Raw genomic sequence first — 19,337 nt, forward strand, 5'->3', positions numbered from 1 at the left:
AATCGACTCGGGATACTTATAAGATACTACCATGATTTTTTCAGATTTTTTGGTCCAGAAATAAATTAGGCCAAAAACCGGCCTTACCGACCCTCCCCCTTTAAATTAGAATAAAGATTTAAATTTAGAATCCTACTTAAGGCTATGTGATGAGTGATTCACGTGACAAGATTCCTACCTTACTGCCACATTTTTTATTTCCCAACTTATTATCACAGGAAACGCCACCTTGAGTTGAAAATTTGGGATACCAAACAAGAAGCACTAAAAATGGGTTGTCTGGTCTTTAATTTGTATAATTATGAAAAAAAAATTTTGTTGTAAGTAATTTTTTGTTGCTTTTTTCATAATTATTAAAATTTAAGACCAGACCCGCCTCTCTTAGTGCTTCTTGTTTAGTATCCCAAATTTTCGATTCGATGAGGCGCTTCGTGTGAAAATAAGTTGGGAAATAAAAAAAGTGTGGGTATGATAGGAATCTGGTCACGTGATGCACTCGTCACATGGCCTTAACGTCCAATAATCAAGTTAATGTATAGAATTCATTAAACTAAAATCAATAATCCAACAACCTAATTTTGACAACCTCCATAAAATGTTCCAATTGCAATTTGAAAAAAGATCCTTTACAAAACAGTAATCCTAAGAAAAGAAAAAATGTTTTGGACCAAAATAAAAAAGTTAAATGAGAAGGCAACCAACCAAATCCCATTCCTTTTCTTCCTTTATTTCTTCTGTGGTTTTTATTTTTATTATCATCAAACCAAAATTTGAAAAAAATCTGTAAATATTATTCACCAAAGTATCAGTATTCATGCATAACTCTTATCAAGGTAAATAAAATTTGAGCAGGTAGGAAAAGGAACAAAACTTTTTCTGTCTTTGAAACCTGACTTGATCCTCAAGTATAAAAAGAGCATCGTTGTTTTGTCGCTGTTCCTAACTGCTCACTTTTTTTAACTTTATAAGGGTGCTGTATGAGTACCGAAACGTTGGTAAATATTATTTACAAATGTTTTTTACCGTGATTTGATAATAATAAAAATATATATAAGACGAAAGAAATAAAAACATAAAAGAAATGGGATTTGGTTGGTTGCCTTCTCATTCATCTTCCTCTTTTTTTATTTTTGTCAAAAACTTTGTTTTTTTTTTTAATTTTTTGTATTCAAGAGGATCTTTTTTCAAATTAAAATATCAAAAATTGATGGTGTTCGAATTTGGTTGTTGGATTCTTGGTTTTAGTTTCAGGAATTCTATACGTGATAAAATTCCTCAGAGAGTTGTCAAGCCTGCTTTTATTTAGTTTTCAATGTCTGTATAAATAAATAAATATGACTAAAAAATTATCATTTTTTCTATAAGAATGTTACTGAAATTAAAATGACGTTCCCGTGTCATATTAACAAGAATCTTCTTAGAAGAAACTTCCTCTATTATAATATTTTTTGCGAACAAATTGTTTGCAATATAAGTTTAAAACTCGTCAAATTATTAAAGATGATAAAAAACACACTTTTAAAGAATTATTGGTTCATAATATTTGCTTTTGTTTCTGAAATCATGATAAAGAATCTTTAAGTAATGATATTCTATAAAACTTAGGTTGTAGCAATCATTTTTCTATCAATCACAAACACCAAAAATGTTAAATACTAAAACGGAAAGTTTGTTTTGAAAAATTTGTTCATTTGTCAACGAAATTGAAAAATAAGAACGCTACTAAAGCTCAAGAACACTCTGGGAAATTTTAGTTAGCTTTTTTTTCAAATTTTGTACTTTCTTAATTGGTTAATATTTATCCCTTAAGTTTTATTTTGAATTAAAAAAGACATTTTTTCCCCACTGTGCGATAGACATTATAGTAAAATTTAGTCAAAGTAGTCTTGCGCCTACAAAAAAGGATTTTATAGCCTATTAAAACGTGAATAAGTAGTTTTAACCTCCCCTTCCCATACCTTTTATCTCCTACTCCTACTAACTTTGCCTACTTCCTTTCCAAAACTTCAACCAACGCTTCTCCTTCTTTCCCAAAACTCTTCCTCATCTGTGTTCTTCTCTTCTGACTTCTTAAATATTTCTTCAAATTTCTCTTCACTTTCCTTAGATACCCTTTCCTTTATTTTCCTTTAGTTTTCCTACATCTTCTTTCATCATTACCTCTGTTTTCGTTACCCCCACTCTTTTATCCCTAGTTCCTCTTCCCTCCCAACCTTGAATAGGGAGTTGGGAGTTGTGAGTTAGGAATTGTAAGTTGTGAGATTTGATTTATGATTCAGAAGTTTTGACTTTTGAGTTGCGATTCGGGAATTGCGAGCGTGGAGTTGTGAGTTAGGATTTGTGACTTGGGAATGCGAAGTTTTGAGTTAGGAGTTGTAAATTGTGAGTTACGATTAGTGGGTTAAAAGTGTTGTGTTAGGTCTTGTGAGTTGGGAATTGTGCCTTAAAAATTGTGAGCTGGGAGTTGTAAATTAGGAGTTGTAAGTTGTGAAGTGTGATTTGTAAGTCAAAAGTTGTGACTTAGGAATTGTGACTTGGGAGTTGTAAGTTAAGAGTTGTGAATTAAGAGTTTTGAGTCAGCAGTTGTAGGTTGAGGACTGTGAGTTGTGAGTCAGGAGTTTTAAGTTGTGAGTTGAAGGTTATGATATGTGAGTTGGCAGTTGTGAGTTAGGACATTTCAGTTAGGAGTTTTAGGTTGTTATATGTGAGTTGTAAGTTAGAAGTTGTTATTTTGGAATGAAGAGTTAGGAGTTAAAATTTCCCTTCTTCGCTTCTGTTCACAGCTAAAAAGCCCTAAAATTCATTTTTTCTGACTCAGAGTCTCCGAACATTAATAATTAAGGCAAACTGGTTAGGTTCAAATTCCCATGAATCCAATTCCTTCTATAGTAAATGATAAGAATGTAAAAATAAAGTATTCTTATTAACATCTTGTTCATTCAAGAGCCTGTGATTTTTCTTTTTTAAATTGTACAGTTGAGTCTTTCAGTAGGTTTCTACCAACTGAATTGTCATGCTTTCACCACGACTGCGAGGAATACCTCGTTCAGGAATGAAGTTCTTCGCCAACTATGAATCACCGAAGAAAGATTGAATTATACATTCCTCAAGGAAGGATCTTTTATAGCTTTGAATGTAATATAAACAAGGAACGCTTTGTGAGAAGCATACAAATGCTGGATATTAAATAATTAATTCATGATTTGGTTTTAAAAGAAAATATTTATTGCCTATTTTGAAACGAAAATTTGGAAAAGATTTAATTGCAATATAAAATTTTAATTCCATCATTTTCTATCGTTTTTATCTAACAGGGAAATGTTCATTCAAACTTAATGAGGTCTTTGTTGAAGAAAAATATAGAAAAGGATAGAAGATATGGAATAGGAATATACCGTACATCCAGAAGATGCAACTCAACTTTTTTGAATTTTTGATTTAAAATTTGTGTATCGTTATTTATTTCAGTTTGAGGTGTTATATTTATACAAGATACAAGAAGTTTTTAAGCAAAATAGGGGACTAAAATTTTTTAAATAAAATAAATTCAACATTGTACTTCCTATAAAACAGATTATTTTTACCAAATAGTTAAATGATGTGAAAAAATAGCTTCATTATGAAAACATATTTTTTAAAGATTTAAAAAGAATAAAGAAAGAATTAAAAAGAGATTTTTTAGTGAAAAAAAAAGAAAAGGTTAATGAAATTGTTGAATTTTGAACCCAACAAGACACATATATTTTAAAAACCAACTAAATAGTTTAATTCTCCACTAAAAGAGATTAATTTTTAACAGATTGCATGAACTTTCCAATAAATAGCTAAATATTAAACTGGAAAGGATCGATTTCAAACCAAAAATAAACTGATAAAGTTTGCAATAAAAAAAATTAATTTTTAGCAAAAAACGAATTTTTAACAAAATAATAACATTTGAAAAAAATAGATCAATCTTCAACCAAAAATATGAAGTTTTAATGAATTAGTTCAACTTAAAACATATTGGGATTTTTAACCAAATAAATGAATTGTCAGCGAAAAATGTAATGGCTGATATTTCAAACCCAAAAAAATATTCATTTAAATAAAAACAAAACACTTAAATTTAAAAAAATGAATAAATTGTGCAAAAGTAAATAAATTTCAAAGTAAAAGTAATATTTTTCACCGGAAAAGAATAAAGCTTCACGAAAAGAAATAGATTTTCTGCAAGATTGTTGGAGATTTGAACCAAGAGAGATTTCCTAGTCAGAAAAAAATTATCCTAACCCAATTCTTGAATTTTTAAGCTCAAAAGATGAATTTTTAACAACCAATATCCAATACGCAATTGTTGCATTTCCATCAAAATTTTTTCTACTATTTTTTAAAAGTTTTTATTTTTATTTATCTGTTTTTGGGAGAAATGTCATCTTTCTTGAATAAAAGTGCAACTGCACAGTTGAATATTCAAAAATTTTGTTAAAAACTCATGCTTTTTGGTTGAAAATTCTTATGTTTTTTGGAAAAATTAAATATTATGTAGAAAATTCACTTTTTTTCGTAATTTAATATTTTAGTAAAAAAAAAAAGAACTGATATCTTCCTCAGATAAACATGCAACTTTTTGGTCAAAGATTAAAATATTTGGTTAAAAAGTCATGCTTTTTGGTTGAAAATTCTACTGTATCGTAGAAAAATTAAATATTTTATACGAAATTTACTCATTGATTAAAATTTATATTTTGATGTTGGAAAATGAACTGCAATCTTTTCTGCATGAAATTTCAAATCTTTAAAGAAAAGTTGGTCGTTTCTATTACAAACTCATCTGTTTTAATAAAAATGTCATCTTTCTTGGATAAAAATGAAACTATTTGGTGGAGAATTCAACTATTTTGTTAAAACTACATCCTTTCTGGTTGAAAAAATTCGTCTTTTTAGAATAAAAATATAATGTTTTTGTAGAAATTTATTTTTTGTAACAAAATCCATCTTTTCATCTTAAAAAGACCACTTTCTTCTTTTTTGGATGAAAAATCAACTCTTTTTTGAATTTTTGTTTTAAACCAAAATTAATCTGTTTTAAGACAAATTTAATATTTTTTGGATGAAAATACAATTATTTGGTAGGCAATTAAAAATTTTTGTCAAAAAGTCGTCCTTTTTTGTTAAAAATAATTATTCTTTGCTTGATTATTGAACTATTTTGTTTGAAAGATTTCGGTTGAATTATTTTATTAAGAAATAATTTCTTTTGGATTTATATTTTTCGTTTAAAGTTCATCTATTAGATCAAATGTTTAACTATTCAGTATAAAATTAATCTTTTTAAAATGAAAATTCAGCTTTTAAAATTTATTTGAAATTTATTTTTTTGATTGAAGGCTCATTTCTTTGGTTGAAAATGTAACTCTCACAATTTTTTGAAACGAATGCTTTTTATTTGGAAATTTTCCTTTTTCGGTAAAAATTAATTCTCTTCGTTCAAAATTTTATTTTTGTTGGCTAACAATGCTTAATTTTTGTGTAAAATTAATTTTTTTCTAAAGTCAAATTTTTTGTTTAAAAATTCAATTTTTGTAGGGAAAATTTGTGCTTCGGATTGAAGGTTTCAGCATTTATAAAGATCTTTATTTCTTTCTTAAACTAAAAATGTTTATTTTTTTAAAGTTTGTTATATTAGTTTAAAACTTTTTTGGCATTATTAAAATTGAATATCATTTACAATAATAATAAATTATTCAAACAATGAATTTTCCAAGTAAAATTAATTATCCAACTCGCTCTAATTGAATATTAGATAACAAGTTTAAAAGTTCAGAAAAAACGCAACTTTCTAGCATTATTCAAACTGAATATTATCAAAAATAATAATAAATTATTCAGAAATTTTTTTTTTTCTACTATAATTAATTGTTCACGTCACTTTAATTAAAAATTAGACAACAAATAATATATTTCAGAAAAACCGCCACTCTCTAGCATTATTGAAATTGAATATTATTAACAATCATAATAAATTATTTAAACAATCAATTTGTTAACTTTAGTTAATCAATCAACTAACTCGAATTCTAAATTGAATAAAAAGATAAAAATTAAAATAAAAACGAAATTTTCTAGCATTGCCCAAATATAATATTATTAAAAATTAAAATAAATTGCTTAAACAATTTATTTAATCATTTTATTAGGAGTATGAAGTACTATTTCATATATATTAGTTAAAAATTCACAAAGCTAAAAAATGCAAGAATAGATTTTTATCAATCAAAAGGAATTTATTTTTATCTATTTTTCAATAATATTCATATGAACGTGTTAACATTTTGCTTAACAAAATAATAAAATATCATTAAATTGAATTCATTAATATTAAAAATATTGTTTCTAAGCTCCACGCCTGACGCTTGATTGATTATTTATTCTAAAAAAGTTTTTCAAAGTAGTTTATTGAAACCTCCAATTCTAACCTCAAATTTTGACCAAAAACTTAGGTAAGTAATTTAATAGTAAATCATAAATTTAATTTTAAATCAAATTAGTAAGTATGCATTAACATTTAATATTGTAGATTAATATTATATCTGATAAAAATGAATAAGATTAATATTATCGATTTACTAGCAAATTTAACTTTTTGATTGTAAATTTTAATATAGAATTCATCTTAATTAAAATTAGTGCATAAATTTAAAAAAGTATTTAAACAATTTTAATTTTTTTTTGGTTAAAAATTTTATCATATGGTTGACAATTTCATTGAATGAAAAATCTTTTTGATTAATATTTCAACTATTTTGTTGACAATTCGTCTTTTTGGTTCGAAAATTGATCTTTTTAAAGATAAATTTCATATTTTTTAGCAAAAGTTTAACTGTCAGGTTGAAATATTTGTTCATTTTTTATGAAAAATCTCATTTGCTTGAAAAATCACCTCTTTTGGTAGATATTTGATCTGTTTTGGTTACAAGTCGAAATGTTTGAGTGAAAATTCGTTTATTTTTTTCAGTAATATTTTTCCATGAATTTAATTATTTTTAATTTAAAATTTAAACATTTTTGGTTGAAATATCAACGATTATATTTTTTGAATAGAGTTCATCTTTTTGGTAGAAAATTAGTCTTTTTTATTACGAAATTCAACAATTTCTTAGAAAATTAAAGTATTAGGTTCACCAAAAAAGGTGAATTCTGATCAAAAAATATAATAGCTAATATTTCAACGAAACAATATTTTAATTGCAAATTGAAAGCAGTTGAACTAGTTTAAAAAAAGCGGATTTTCATTAAAACTGTTAATGAAATTCACATAATTAAAAAGATAAATTTTAGAACCAAAAAGACGAATTTTTAATATGTTTAATATGTTTCCATTATTTACCCCCCCCTCCCCATATTTTCCTATACATAAAACCGAAGCCCCTTCCGAAAGAATCGAAGCCCCCCCCAATCCTGGCTACGCCACTGTGTTTAATTATTCATGTATTTTGTAAAAAATTAGTGTTTTTTAGCAGAAAATTTATCTTCTTGATTACAATATTTGGTTGAAAACTCGTTCTTTGTTTCATTAAAATTTTTTTTTTTATGTGAATTTAATTATTTGACATTTGGTTGAAAAGTGATCTTTTATAGTTGAAAATTCAATTATTTGATTAAAAATTAATGTACTTTGTCCAAAGTTAATTTTTTTGCTAAAAGATTAAGGTGCGTAGGTGAAAATTCATTTTCATTTTTTGAACTGAATGTTTAACTATTTCATGTTAGATTTAAGATTTACATTTTAAAATTGTAACTATTTTGTTGAAAATTCAAATACATTTTTGGTCGAAAAAGCGTGTTTTTAGCGATTGAAAATTTATTTTTTGGTTGAAAATTTTTTGTTTGATGGTTGAAAATAGTTTTCAAAATTCAATATTAGGATTTTCCATTTTTTGTTAAAAGTGAATGTTTTTTTAGTTGAAAATTCAACTATTGGGTTAAAAATTCATTTATTTTGTCGAAAATTAATGTTCATGGTTGAAATTTAATCTTTTTGTTTAAAAATTCGTACTTTTTTAGTAGAAAATTAATCTTCTTGGCCTATTCGTGTTTCGGTTTAAAAGTTATATTTTTTAAATAAAAAGTTAACCATTTGCTTGAAAATTAATGTATTTTCTCAAAAGTTATTTTTTTTGTATAAAATTAATGTTCGTTTTTAAAAATTCAACTTTTTACTTAAAAATGCAATAATATGGTTGAAAATTCATTTTGTTCGGTGACTTCGTCTTTTATACAGAACAATAATCGTCTTGGTTCGAAATTCAACTATTTGGTTAAAAATTCAGATTTTGAGGTAAAAATTTATAATTTTCCTTGAAAATACCTTTTTTTTAGTAGAAAATTTATTTTTGTTGTTGAAAATTCATACATTTTTTTTCATAAATCATTTCCACACTGGGTGTGAAATTCATCTTTTTTTACCTTATTTTTAGTTGAATATTTAAATTTTTGGTACAAAATTAATCTTTTGGGTTGAAGATTGATCATTTTAGTAGAAAACGAGTTTTCTTAAATGAAAATACAAATATTCGATGTTTCGTTAAAAATGTATCTTTTTCTGTTAAAGATTCATCGTATTTGGTTAAAAGTATTTTTTTATTGAAGATTCACCATTCAATATCATAACATATTAAATAAAATCGCTAAAAAAAAGTTATGAATTTTCTTCTTTAACATATGAAAAATATTCAAAGACATTACTTTTTCTATGAGTGTAGGAGATATCAATAATACAAGGCTATAAAATTTATGCGGAAAGTTTTGAAATACAAAAAATGGCGAATTTGGCAGCAGTTCATTCACAGATTTGGAGGAGTATTTCTTATTATTATATAATAAATATCAGAACAAAAGTTTTTTACTTTTCAGAACCAAAATAAATTGTCGTAATCAATTCAAAAGAACTTCAAAAATACTATAAAATTCTTACTTTTATGATTTATGTTGTAATATAAAAGATACTCAACAATCTTTATTATGGTTCCAGTATTGGGCATACTTTTTACGTTGTCCCAGTAATGGTCGTTTTACCTTATCTTGATGATTTTAATTTTTATAATTTTTTCTGTTTTATTATTAATCATTATTGTTGCGCTTGCTTAAGGGAATGTGATACTTATAAAATGGTCGATTTGACCAGTTTTAGGTTCCCCCGGCTTATTTTCTAGGATAATAAATATTTTGTCTTAAAAATTTGTGAAGTGATAGCGAACATGCTAACGGACGTCACCACACACTTTTTTTTTAGGTTAATTCAAAAAAGTTTTAATTTAGTGAAATGTGATTAATTTGCATAGCGCTTAGGAAATAGTATCAATTTTTTCAGTGTTAGATTCCCTCGGCTTTTTTCCTAGGATAAGAAATATTTTGCCTTCAAAAACTGAGAAATGATAACAAACATGCTAAAAGACGTCCCCTCCCCACACACTTTTTTTGTGTTTTTTTTATAAAAAAATTTTTGTTATTGCTAACAACGTGCGTGTATATTTCGAGGTTATGTTTGTTGCGATTCACCCGAGCGTTACTAACAAACTACTCTATATTTTTGGCCGAAATCTTTGGACTTACAAATAAACATAGTAACTAATCTCCCGGAACTAACCTTGTTTGCAGGCAATCAAAAAAGTTTATTTCAGAAATAATTTCCAGATTATCGGAAAGGCAGAGATGAAAAACGACGTAACCTCAAAATAATGCATATGCATAAAATTTTTCCCAGTGGGCACAAAATATCGTAAAGAGATCGTCAGATCATGCGACTTATTTACGATATCGTAAAGACACCTTAACGACGTGGACATAGGATGTCGTGAAGTTGTCGTAAAGATGTCGTAACGATGTCGTAAAGACGTCGCCAAACTTTGTGTCCACTGGGTTATTTACCACAATACATTTTTTTGTGATTATCCCTCAAAAAAGAGTCCGGGGACATCCGTCATGATATTTTATAGCATCTCCGATTTCAGTTTTAAAAAATTTTCATTTTTGTGGAAAAAAGCCGGGGAAATTGTAAGTATCACATGCCCTTAAAGTGTGTCGAACTAGCCAACATTTGAGGCTCTGTATTTCTCCCAGTGTTTGATGATCGCACATGATGCGTTCACTGACTCGAGAGTAGAAGATCTCTCGATGTTCGTGGGAATCTGTGAATCAAAGCTGTCAGTGTGCCGCAAATGAAGATTTAACACTGGCTCGTCAAGGTCATCAGATGAAAAGTGCTCATCTTGTGAGATTGGCGAGTGATTTGCATTGTGAATAGGGCTTAAGGCGATCAACAAGACCAGCTCTTATTGAGCACTAGCAGCCCTACCCTGACTCGGTACAGGGTGCTCTTACCGTGCGTAAATATAGGGCAGCACGTAGCGATGCACCAAGGAGGGTGACCTCGATGACCCGTACACCCGAGGCTCAGAGAGAGTCAGAAAGAAAGAGAAAGAGAGAAAAGAAGAAAAAAAAGAGGAACAGAAAAATAAGTCCCTCTAGCTGGCGAACGGGTTACAAAAGAAAAATCAAGAGCACAAGGGAAGCCAAGGCGAGTCGAGGAAGCAAGGAGTTGGTATGAGATGAGATAAAAAAAAAGAAAGAGAAAGAAGGAAAAAGGGTGAAAGGAGGAAGGGAAAAAGGCGAAGACAGAGGGAGAGAGAGGAAGATATTTCGCTAAAGAGACGTACGTTCCCACACGAACCCCCCAAGATGCGTCCTGGGCCCTGGCGTCGAGCCCGGACCCCCTAGATATCCAGAAGCTGATAAAAACAGCTACAAAACTGCCTACCGGTGTTTTCTGCCTTTTGCTCCTGCGTTACTCCCCCACCTTCTTCTCCTCGAACCCTCTGCCACCTACTCCACCTCCAGTCACCTACTCTACCTCCAGTCACCTACTCCACCTCCAGTTCCTTTGCCACCTTCTTCTTCTCGCCTCTCCCGCTTCAGGCTCTCGCCCTACCATTAGGTTACCACCTCATACGCTTATATGCTCAGGTCAAAGTTAAGGAGAACTGCACTCGTTTAGAGAGCTTTCAATCTGTAGGCAAAACCTACTCTCTAATTGCGGAGGGTCTATTTTTTAGTTCTGGCAGTTCGAACGAAAAAGGCCTTTTGAACCTTTCAAATAAGTTGAAATCGTTTTCTTTCTCGTTTAAAAGTTTCATTTCGTGGTTCTATTCCAAAATCCAAATTTTCTGGATATTTTTATCCTTTTGAAAATAATTTTTGAAAAATTCTAAACTCGTGTTTGCGTGGATTGAACCCTATCATTACTAGGACGCACAGTCAGAGAAAAAGCAAATTTTGTGGACAAAAATCGACTGACAGTGCAATTCTTAGCGGATTTTGAATTTTCTTTTTTTTTAGAATTGACCATAAAGCTTCGAGGTATAACATTTAAATGTGCAATTTTTATTTTGACTCAGCGGAAATTTGTGATTTGACAATTAACTTACAACTTTTTGTTGCTAAAGTTTTCCATAATACACTATTTCTTCTAAGACTTTGAAATTCAATAAAAAAAGGTCATTATTCAGTGTAAAAACTAAATACAAATAATTTGTTTGTGGGCCAGAGTAAAAAAAAATTTTTCAATAATGTTATCATTATATTAATTTACAAAAGTCATTTTTTGGTGATTTGCAATGATTAGCTAATTTTGACCCATAGCTTTTGTATAAAGTATCTCAGGTAATGATGTGCGCTTACAATAAGTTAATAATAGCTAGTCATTGCCAATTATTTAAAACATTTTTATAAACAAATGCATATTTCGACAATTTTTTGATGAAAATGCTTTTTTTTGCAGAATCAACTTAAATTATTGTTTCTAAGACTTCTTGCTATCATATTTATTATAGTAACCAAAAAATCCTATTATTTAAACCATTTTTACAAAAAAATGTGTATTTGTTTATGAAAATCGTTTGAATAATTATAATTTTCTGTCACTATTAAAATATGATAGCATAGCTTCTTTTGTAAGATTTTTCGAATTAATTCCGCAAAAAATCAAGCCTATTGATGAAAAAAGTGTTAAAAATGCGAATTTGTTTATAGGAATTGTTTGAATAATTAACATTTTTTGGTAACTATGAAAAACATGATAGCAAGAAGTCTTAAGCTGAACATTTTAAGTTGATTCCGCAAAAAAATCAATCCCTTTCAACAAAAAATAAGCAAAATGTGTATTTGTTTATGAAAATCGTTTAAATAATTATCATTTTGTTTCACTATTAAAAATATGATAGCATTAATTATTTTGCAAGATGTTTAGAATTAGTTGCGTAAAAAAATCAAGCCTATTAATGAAAAAAATGGTTAAATATGATAGCAAGGAGACTCAGCCTGAACATTTTAAGTTGATTTCGCAAAATAAAATCAAGGCTTTTCATTAAAAAATGGGCAAAATGTAAATTTGTTTATAAACATTTTTTAAATATGAAACATTTTTTGATCACTATGAAAGATATGATAGTAGGGAAATTCAGGCCAAATACGTTAGGTTGATTCTGCAAAAAAAAACTCAAGCTTTTTCATCATAAAATGATAAAAATGTCCATTTTTTAATAAAAATTGCTTAAATAATTAACATTTTTTGGTCACTATAAAAAATATAATAGCAAGGAGTCTTAGGAAAAACATTTTTAGTTGTTTCTGCGAAAAAATCAAGCCTTTTCATCAAAAAATTGTCAAAATGTGCATTTGTTTATAAAAATTGTTTAAATAATTGGAAATCATTAGCTATTCTTAACTGACTGTAAGCACACGTCGTTATCTGAGATACTTTATACAAAAGCTATAGGTCAAAATTAGCTAATCATTGCAAATAACGAAAAAATTACTTTTGTTAATTAATTTGTTTATAACATTATTAAAAAAATTTTGTTACTTTAACCCACTGATAAATTGTTTGTTGTTAATTTTAACATTGATTTATGATCTTTTTTAAACAAATTTCAAAGTCTTAGAGGAAATAGTATCATGGAAAAGTTTAGCAACAAAAAGTTGTCAGTTTGTTGTTGAAAAACAAAATTTTTTAAGTCAAAATAAAAATTGCACAGTTAAATGTTATACCTAAAAGTCTTACGGTCAATTCTAAAAAAGAAATATTAAAATCTAGCAATAGTTGCACTGTCAGACCATTTTTTTAAAATGTGCCTCCCAAAAGTTTCCATTTCCTAAAGAAATAAATTCGTAATTTCTTTTTTGATCAAAATATTAACAAGCTCCACCGGGCAGTTCAGAATCGCATTTGATAAACATGGGGAAATTTTGGATTTTCAATAAATTGAGCACAGGCTCCAAAGTTTCATCAAAACGTGCCAAACTTTTTAGGGATTAAAGAGGAGTGTCTACGAAATAAGACCATACTGATAACTTTTGATTATTTACTCATCCTTTAACCCCTCTGCAACGCCCCAAATATGACCCTAAAATAAAAAATAATTTTTATTTATAATTGTTCATTTTCAGCAATTTCTGTAATCTTTTTCATGCAAATAATTACTAATGCACCATTTGAATATTTTCCATGACTTTACAACTAATGTTTTATTGTTTAAACAAATGTAAGTTATTTAAAAAATTAATTAATTCCCAAAATTGTAAAAAATAATCTTATTTTCTGACTGAAATGTAATATAGATGGTCACTGTTTGGAGTAGTACAGTTCTTTTAAACAATATGCTACTATTTGTTGTATAATTACAAAAATGTTATACATTTATTCTAATTTTGCACAAATCTCTATCTGTTTAAACAATTTTTATTTGCTCAAGCAGTATTTTTCCAATTACTTGAAAAAAAAAAAAAAATAGAATACATTCATTTATTTTTCTGAACGTGTGATGTATAGAAAAAATATATTGACTATATTTTAATTTCTTAAAAAAATTTAATTTGTTTAAATAATTATTTTTCCAAAAATACTTCTAAAATCGCATTTTCTGAATTAAACATTATATTGAATGATGTCCAGTAGTGAATTCTGTTGAAAGCTTTATATTATTGTTTATTGAATAATGTATTGTTTTTTTTTCCTTTAAATTTAGTATTGATAGCTTACATTCTTTACCTAATATTAAATAAATCATAAAAGCATCATAAAATTTAAATTATAAAAGTGTATTATTGCATTCTTAATAGTTTTTCAATCTTTACCGTATTTATATTATTAAAAAATTACATTTACGAATGCAAATAATGATCCAAGTTTCAACAGTTTTTTTGCACAAAGTGCTATATTTTAGTTAATTAATGCTAATCAAAAATGTAAAATAATTAATTTAGTTAAATATTCAAATTATATAATTTAAAATCTTTGAGCATTTAATTAAAATATTTAAAATTTCTGTAAAATATTTTGAAATATTTTTAAATCTCTATCAATTTACTTGAAATGTTTACGAAATATTTGAAATCTTTTTACCTCTGACGTTCTGAAATCTTCGAAATCTTTTGAAATATTTGAAAAATATTCGAAATCTTCAATTGTCAAAAATGGCAAAAAGTGTAAATATTCACATCTGGATTTTTTATAGTTGAATTTTCAGAAGTCGAAATTTAAAAAAAAAATAGAATTTTCAACATTTTCCACATTTTTAACATTTTCAAAAATCAATTTTCTTGAAGTATCTGGAAATCTTTGGAAATATTTCGAAATCTTTGAAATCTTTTCGAATATTTGTAAAATTTTCTAGAATCTTTTTGAAGGTTTGAAATCTTTTTGAATCTTTTTGGAAATCTTTGAAACTTTTGTGAAATTTTGGAAACCTTTTAAATATATTGAAAGTTTGAAAATTTGTTGTTTTTTTTGCAAAATACTGGGAAATGTTTTGGAATTTCTGAAATCTTAATCAAATATTTTGTAATCTTCTTGAATTTCATTGAAATGTTTGAAATTTTGGTGAAGTATTTTTAAATATTTTTAAATCTCTGAGTAAAATAGTTAAATTAAAAGTAAAACAGTTGAATTAGGCAGCAGCTTAAATTTAATAATTTTTACTTTTAAATGCTCTAAATTTTAAAATAGGCTACTTTTAATTTGTAAAATTAATAAATTTTTATGATAAATTATTAATATATTTGAAAATAGAACTGCTGAGTTTTCAACCGACGAACTTTGTAATTCTTCTGTAGAAAATTCTGTTCAAAATTCAGGTTTTCAATTATCGACAATAAATTACTAACACTTGCACTTTTTATGAAAAAGTGAATTTTTTATCAAGTTGAATATTTGCAGCAAAAAATGAATTTTCAACAAAATAGATGAATTTGCTAGTACATAGTTCAAGTTTTAACTGAAAAAGTAAAGATTCTATCTGTACAAAAAAGAACAGATTTTTAACAAAACACACGAATTCGTAAAATTTTAAATAGTTCAATTATCAACTAGAAATGATCGCTTCGCAAAAAATAATCGAACAATTACATTTTTTGTTGAAAAAATTAATTTTTCATCAAAGAACCAAATTTTCAACAAATTAGAGAAATTTTTAAATAAAAAAATACTTAACTCTGTAACTAAAAAAAGTGTTATCAAAATAGCAGAATTTTCAAACACAAAGATGAATATTTAACAAACAAAAAAAAAAGAATTTCATGAAAAGTACATCAACTTTCAGTTAGCAGAAAGTAAATTGAAAAGTTCTAAAGTTGGTTAAAAAATATTTGATTATTTATGATTTTCAGAAATTTTTTAATCATTGAATTCCAATTTTTCATGTCTACGTTTTAAAAGCAGTTAATTTTAAATTTCACCTGTTATGAATTTAATACTGTTCAGCAATTCAAACTTTAAGTAGAAAATTATTCTTGCGAGAATGGAACTGTTAAATTCTCTACTTTAAATTTTATTAACACGTTAACTTTTAATCAGAAGTATGAACTATTTTTTGTAAAAAGAATTTTTTGATGAAAAAAAAAAGAATTTTGAACAAAATAAACAAATTTGCTACTAAATAGTTGATTTTCCTACTAAGAACGTTATAGTTTTAACCAAACCTGAAAAAGTTAATTTTTCCGTTCAAGATAATTAATTTCTTTTCAACAAGAATATTTTAAAAAGTTGAAATTTCAACAAAAAGATGAATTTGCTACTAAGAAGCTAAATTCTCAACAACAACAAAATACTCAAATGCAAAAATGGAATAATCAAATTTTTAGTTAAAAATTTAATTTGGAAACAAATAGTTTAATTCTTAACTAAAAAATAAAGTTTTATAACTTCAATCAAAGAAAATGAATTTGCAACAAAAATAGTTACATTTTTATAATTTTGTTCAAAAGTAATTTCAACAGTCAAAAAAATTATTAGGTATTTCAAATTGCTTCAACGGATTTCAATAAAATTTAAATAAATTTCGAAGATTTTAATATTTATGATACTGATCATGGATTTTCGAAAAACTTGAGTTTTTCTAAGTACCTAAAATTATTTTAAGATATTATATGGGCTTTCAGACAAATTTATCTGATGTAATAAGCTGTTAAATTTAAAAAAGTTGGATTTTTAATAAAACAAACCTGAATTTACTGCTAAGTAACTAAATTCTCAATCAAAAAGAGATACACTATTACGAAAAAGTGGAATAGTTAAATTTTCAGTTAAAAATTTAATACATAAAAAACAGTTTAATTTTCAACTAAAAAAGACAGGGTTATAAGGGAAAAAGTGCAGTTAATTTTTCTCTTTGAAAAATTAAATAAAAAAGGGAATTTTTAACCAAATAGTTCAGTTTTTAACTAAAATTATGAATCTTCAATAAAAGAAAATGAATTTGCAACAAGAATAGTTAAGTTGTTATAAGTTGTTTTTAAAAGTGATTTCAACAATTTGAAACAATTATCAAGCATTTCAAATTATTTCAACGGATTTCAAAAAAATTCATATGAGTTTTAAGGATTTTAATATTTATGAAACTAATAATGGATTTAAGAGAAATTTAAGTATTTCTAAATACCTAAAATTATTTCAAGGGATTCTGTAAGCTCTCAGAAAAATGTATCTGATTCCATCAGATGTTAAATTTTAAAAAGTAGAATTTTCAACTAAAAAGATGAATTTGTTACTAAGTAGCTAAATTTTCAACAACAGCAAAAGATACACTTTCGAGAAAAAATGGAACCATTAAATTTTCAGTTAAAAATTTAATTTGGAAAGAAATTGTTTAATTTTCCACTAAAAAAATGGTTCATAACGAAAAATAATTCAGTATATTTTTGTGTGTAAATATTTAATAAAACAGGATTTTTCAACGAAATTGTTAAGTTTTTAGTTGAAATGATCAATCTTTAATTAAATAAAATGAATTTTGTCAACAAAAATAGTTAAATTTTCATAGGTTTTTTTTAAAGTTACTTCAAAAGTTTAAAAAATTACCAGTAATTTCAAATTATTTCAACAGATTTCAATAAAATTTATATGATTTTCAAGGATTTTAATATTTATAGAACTGATAATTGATTTTAGAAAAATTTAAGTTTTTCTAAGTACCTAACATTATTTGAAGGGATTTTATGGATTTTCGGAACAGTTACTCTCATTTCATGAGCTGTTAAATTTTAAAAGTTGTATTTTTAACAAAAAATATAAAATTTCTACTAAGTAACTAAATTCTCAACAAGAAAAAAATTTCACGCAAAAGTCGAATCATTAAATTTAAAAATAAAAATATAATTCGGAAACAAATAGTTTAATTTTCCACTAAAATAGAACGTTTCATAACAGAAAATAGTTTAATTAATTCTTTCTGAAAAATTATGCTAAAAAGGGAATTTTCAACAAAATAGCTCAGTTTTATAATAAATCCGGGGCAAAGACAGATTTTTTCTCGTTTCCCCAGAAAATTACTTGACCAGTTATCGGCAATATCTAACGTCCGAAATTAATTAATAACCATTTTGGACAATATAAAATTAATTATCAATCTTGGAAGCTTCTAATGTGTCCCTAAGGGTTTACATTTTTCTTGCACCCTCTTCCCTATTCCTTTCCACATCCTCACACACTTACTTGGTGGTGGGAGGGGGGGGGACCTGCAGTTTAAGGTGGGTTCCGAACCACCAAGAGCAACAGCTTTAAAGTACGTAGAGAAACCGTTTTCTCCAATGGTACCGGTCCCACGACTCTTCGGAGATGAACAAGTTCCCTTGCTAGGCAAGTGTTCACCGCATGGGCCGCCGAGGCTCTTCCAGAGTGCAAGGCGAGAATCGAACCAGCAAAGCCGACGGATTGTGTCCAAAGCCTACGCTTTGGCCCCCACGGCCATCGTCCCACTGTCATAAAATTAATTATTAAATTATATTCAGATTCGGTGCATTTACGGAGCCTAGATTTAATAAAAAAAATTCACAGGTTACAAAGATGCAGACGCGCTTCACGTGGATAATAGAGATACGAAAAATTATTAGCTGAAGCCGCGTTGGCGTAATTGCTTTACACTGCACTCGTGAATATCGGCGTTCCCGGTTCGAAACCGGGCCCAGGCAGATTTTTTCTCCGTTCGCCAGAAAATTATTTAACCAGTAATCGAAAATATATGACATGAAAAATCAATTTTCTCCATAAGTTCAAAAATATTTCTGTTAAGGGTAAATCCACGTGAAATGTTATAACCTTTTCGAAATTTTGGCCAGTCGAATTTAAAAATTCCAACTGAATTAAAAAAATGATCCATTCTGTGTGGACGAAGCTTAAGTGTGTGCCAGGAATGTTCCGCGAAATACCATGGGGTGGTCGCAATGCTCGAACCTTACGGGGATACAAGTCGATGAAAAAAATCTCCCATATCAAATTGTAAGATCCTTCGAACAATAGGATATCTTTCGAAAGAGCTCGATGCCAGTAGACAATTATCGAAAATTATCGAAGCATCTTACTCGATATAACGTCGTATGTACGACGAGCAACAATCCCAAGAGAGACGTTTATACCACAGATTATTTCATCGACCTTAAACTCTGCTCCCTCTGGCCAAAGATCTTGATCAAACAATTTTATGGATAGAAATTTAAGTTAAACTTGCAAATAAGTTTTTCAGGAATCATTAAATATTTTTTATTTATTTTTTAAGATAAAGAAAAAATCTTCCCGCACCCGGATTTGAACCGACAACGCCACTATACACTATACTATACACATAAATAGTGTTACTATTAGATAATTGATAAAGCTCAATGAATAGTGAAGTTCCCAGTTTAAATCCGTTCCGAGGCAGATATGTTTTTCTTCCCAAACAATTATTTATCCGAACTTATTATTTAAACATCTAAATTTTTAATAATTAGGAATATTAAGACTCGTACGTTTTATTTCCCTATATATT

Source organism: Belonocnema kinseyi, chromosome 3, assembly GCF_010883055.1.
Source record: "Belonocnema kinseyi isolate 2016_QV_RU_SX_M_011 chromosome 3, B_treatae_v1, whole genome shotgun sequence".
Classification (NCBI taxonomy): domain Eukaryota; kingdom Metazoa; phylum Arthropoda; class Insecta; order Hymenoptera; family Cynipidae; genus Belonocnema; species Belonocnema kinseyi.